General features: G+C 29.8%; 1 long non-coding RNA gene across 1 annotated transcript in view; it reads right to left on the bottom strand.

The window, feature by feature from the left end:
- LOC127065331 (uncharacterized) overlaps positions 1-554 on the bottom strand; it is a 33796-nt gene extending 33242 nt beyond the window's left edge. The window contains exon 1 of the long non-coding RNA XR_007782001.1: positions 88-554. This is a non-coding gene — a long non-coding RNA (uncharacterized LOC127065331). The remainder of the gene's footprint in view (positions 1-87) is intronic.
- Between the last annotated feature and the right edge of the window lie 4642 nt (positions 555-5196).

The raw sequence follows: 5196 nt of genomic DNA, 5'->3' as shown, positions 1-5196 counted from the left end.
CTTACGGCTTGTTACGGTCGTTACGGCGATGTTACGAACGTTACGGACGTTGCGGCGTGTTACGGTCGTTACGGTACCCTTATGGACCTTACGGCTTGTTACGGTCGTTACGGCGATGTTACGGACGTTACGGACGTTCGACGGACGTTCGACAGACGTTACGGATGTTCGAATAAGGTTACGGCACTCTTACGGACGTTACAGCGGGTTACGGTCATTACTGCATCCTTACAGACGTTACGGCGTGTTACGGTCGTTACGGCACCCTTATGGACGTTACGGATGGTCGAGTGAGGTTACGACACTCTTACGGACGTTACAGCGGGTTACTGAAACTATAGCACCTAGAAGAACGCGACTGGGGTCATTAGTGAGCTCTCGTTGCGCCCTCTACACGCATATTTTTTTCGTCCAGATCGGACCAATAAAAATAACGAGTGCAGTCTACACACGATTTATATAATTTGGAAATCCTTTAGTACACATAATTTCCATCGATTTCTCCAATTCTCATTCGTATATCGATTATTCTCCCTGCTTTCACCCTCTCCACCTCTCCCTCAATAAACACATGTACGCACACGTACATATATGGATATTATATATATATGTTTGTATGTATGTACACTCAATATATCTATATAGTATGAAGTATATGTATTTGAGAAATAACGATACTATTATATAGTATATACATTTATATTATATATAATTATGATATATAATTATAATTATATAATATATATAATTATAACTATATAAGAATATACAGAATGTATTATTACTAGTACTATTACTAGTATTATTATATATATAATAATCCTTTACAAAGATATACGTATAAACAAATCTTACGAATTCTCAAATTCCATTAAATTAAAAAAAAAAAAAAGAAAGAAAAAGAGAAAACAGGAATGAAAGAAAACAAAACAATAAAAGATAAAAATACATTTAATTCTCATTCAATTGAAAATATTCATCGATATCGATATTCGATACTTATCAATAGTTAATAATGCCTTTAATCTCGTGTTCTAATTGTAGAAATAATTAATTATGATCATCACTGAGGATAATTAACTAATCCGTTATACTAAGTTATCGATAGACAAACTCGCATGTTCATTACGATCGCTGAAAGGAAATTCGAAGTGGCTTTAACCTTAAAGACAATAGCTTTTGTAAGCTTATCTCGACCGTCCTTCGTGTATATTCGAAATAATTTCGGAATATACATATTGCAAAGAGGTATAACGATCCCGTTGAGAATTGGCACGATATAGCTCGCTCTCTGTCTTTCTCGTTCTCTATATCGTTCAACTAATAGGAATTATAAGCGAAATGATTTAAAGCTCGTCGCGATTAAGATAAAACTCCCGATAAAGATTAAACATTCGACAAACTAAAACTTTAATGATTCTCTTTAAAAAAATAAAATTATAAAAATTTCCTTTTTTCTTGTTTTCTTTTACTGTGATTATTTTTTGAAAGATAATTCTTTATTTACACGTACATATTTATCCTTTTGCATTTTATTCTTTATATTATTTTTTATTTATCTTTTCGTATTTTTTTTAATACTGTTCATCTAAAACTTGTATCTTAATATTTTTTTTACTTGAGAAAGCATGTCACGCAATTTATTCTAATAAAAACATAGAAATTCGAAAGTGTTCATAAATTTGGCTTGATTTATTGTTAAATTTTTACAACGACGATGAATCAACAAATTAATTAATCATTAATTCTTAATAATACAATAAAGAAAAAAAAGAAATGATAAAATAAATCGCACATTAATTTCAATGCAACGTTTTGTAGATTAAAAATCTATGAGAGTTATTTCTTTTTTTTTCTCTCGATGGAAAATTTATTAAAAAATTCTCTATTGTTACATGGAACCAACATATCTTTATTACATACATGTATTGTGTATATATGTGTCTATGTCTGAGAATGGCGTTAAATTAAAAGAGAGGGTTGTAAATGGTTTCGGTCGGTACTCCATCCTGTTATACTTCCTCTATGATGTCAAACCAGAGACAGAAGAGCTCTCACTCTGTGAACCTCGTTTTCCGGGTCAAACGAGGTTAAAGTTATAATAACAATATACGTAGTTCTTGTTCCAATAGTTTTCTCCTCGATCTAACAAATTCGAGTTGAAAAAATTTGTCATAGTCCACGATGATTTCAAACGTTTTAATGATGGTACAATATAGTCTAAGAAATTAAAGATCAATGTGAAATAGAATTATAATTGTTCATAGCGAGTGGGAATAATAAAGTTTATTCTCTCTTTTATAAAACATTTTTTCTGTGTTATCTCAATAAATAAAATATGTGTATAACAATTCACGTTATACGATTTTAAGTATTGTTTAAAAGAAAAGTAGTAATATTAATAATGATACGAATTTACTTTGTTTCTTATTGTATGTATATATATTATTGTGTGTGTGTATATATATATATATATATATATATATATATATATATATATATATATATATATATATATAGAAAACGATCTTCGATTCGTGGCAATATATATATATTTCATTAAATAAAATCTTTACAAAAGTAATTACAATAGTAACGATACAAATTAAATTCGTTTCTCATTGTGTGTGTGTATTTATGTGTGTATGTATATATGTATATGAGAATGATTTTCAATTCGTGTCAATGTATATCTATTTTTTAATAAAATTGAAGTTTAGTAAATAAAATTGTTAAAAAAGTAGAAACAATAGTAACGATGCAAATTAATATCATTTATCCCAATATATACATGTGTGCGTATGTGTGTGTGTGTATACCTATATACTATATAAGTCTTTGTATATATGTAAATAAATCGTAGAGTGCTTGTTCATTCTGGATCTTCTCTTTTATCAACGTAACGCAAAAGTCGCAGTGAAAAGCCAATTTGAATATATATATATATATATATATATATATATATATATATATATATATATATATATAGATGATATATGTATATATATATATACTCACGTACATATATATGCGTTTATATATGTATAGATCAGAAATGGAGAATCGTGCCCGACGATTTCGTAGAATCATTTCTCGACGTCGACAACCATAAATCTTCGATTAAATGCATCGTTACTCGTTGTTCCGTCATCTTTGGCGATGATTCAAAAGAGAACTCAGTAGTCGTCGCTTAAAATCAGCAATTAATTATTAATAACATGAGAGTTATTCGTTCATGATTGTTTTATTCTTTTGAGAAAAAGAAAAAGATAAATAAAATATTTTTAAAAAAAGAAAAGAAAAAACAAGAAAGAAAAAGAGAAAATATTAGATTCATTTTGCTTGAAAATACATATTTCCTATCTTCTTTTCTCTCTCTTTTTCTCTCTTTCTCTCTCTCTCTCTCTCTTTCTCTCTCTTTTTCTCTTTCTTTATTTGCAATGGGAAGTTCAGTTTACACGACAAGGGGAAGCAAAACGCATCGCTGTTTTTTATGAACCGGATATACCATGCTACGAACATACTCGAGTATCTAGAGAACAGCATGTTGTCGCTATACTGTTGACAGCTCTCGATAAAACTTTTCACGTGATTGCCGGTGAATACATCAATAGAATGTAATGAGTAAAAAGAGAAACACAGAAAACATCAAATTCCAAACGCAAACATTAAATGCATATGCAAATATATATATATATATATATATATATATATATATATATATATATATATATATATATGTATATGTATGAGAGGAGATCCTGGCTATCGGCCTTTTAATTAAATGCCCTGTCATGAGTACCGTTCGATTCCATATTCGTTGAAAACGAACACCCATGTAGGATCCAATGAATGCCGAATTTAACGTTCGAAAATATTCCTCTCGATTGTCATCCAATTTTTATTCTAACGTCGTTTGTGATATAATTTTTGATAAATTTTGTGATCATCGATAATCCAACTAATCGATCGTTATCTAACTCGATAGTGTTCAACTGTACGTTCAAATATTTTTCATAATCTTGTTAAAGGATCAAGATATTGGCAACATATGTGCATTTATAATCACTAAACAACTATATTTTCGTATCTTCGTGATTTATGGATCAATGTCGTTATAAATATTTGTTAACAAGTTTAATGAACAGATTTTAAAGTCGAATTTATTATTTGGTTTAATTCATCATTTTTTATCTTCTTTCTTCGATACTGTTGTATTCTTTTTTTGATTAAATAATAAATGTATTATAGACATATATATATACATATATGTATATACAATACTATATTATACTATATCACAAGCTAGATATACATTACAATGTAAGATTTGGAAGTGTTTGATGAAGGAAAGTCCGGTTCTCTGGTTCTTCCACCATCCGATTGTAGTTGAACTTATGTTCTAAATCTTCGAACTCGTCGGCTGGTGACAATATTAATATTAAACATTACTAATTTTTAACTTTAAATTGTATAGACAAATAAGAGTTACACGAAAACGCAGTAATAAAGTTAATGGTAGAGGTCAGTAGAAAGGCAACAATTTCAGATACGTAAAATTGTAATTTACAAAAATCGGTGAAACGTAGTTGTCATTCCATTTTACGTATCACTTTCATATTTAGATCGAGGTAAAAATGTTTCTTCGTTTTCTATCGGCCCCATAACTTTAGCAATGTCAAACAATCCATTTGTCGATCGTACCGCGCGTTCGAAAGTTGAATTTTCATAGAGTTTTCATAGAGTTTTCATATCTTTAGAAAGGTCATGATTTGTATGTGTTTATATGTTTAAAAGTTATTATGCCTTATAAATAAGGTAGAATAAAGTAGACATATTTTGAAATTTTATTACAAGGAGGATAATAATGCCGCTCCAGCTATTAAAAATATTTGTAATATTTATCGACCGATGCGTTAACAATGGACGTCGTACATAGCTACATCAAACGTTTTCTATATGGAAGGTATGATGTAAGTGGTGCGACTGATGTCGACAAGGAACTAACCATCGATCACAAAACAGTTTTATATCGTTTGAAGAAGGTTGGATATAAAAACGATCCAATGTTTGTGTTTCGCGTGATTAAATCGTGAAGCATTTAATGGATCGTATCTCTGTCAGCGAATCATTACCAACACCTGACGAAACCAAAGCATCCTTGAAACCGCCAATTATGTTCAATAATGTACGGAA

The sequence above is a fragment of the Vespula vulgaris genome, chromosome 7 (genome assembly GCF_905475345.1).
Source record: "Vespula vulgaris chromosome 7, iyVesVulg1.1, whole genome shotgun sequence".
Lineage (NCBI taxonomy): Eukaryota > Metazoa > Arthropoda > Insecta > Hymenoptera > Vespidae > Vespula > Vespula vulgaris.
The sequence above is the reverse complement of the archived record's forward strand: the minus strand, read 5'-3'. Positions and strand labels throughout refer to the sequence as shown.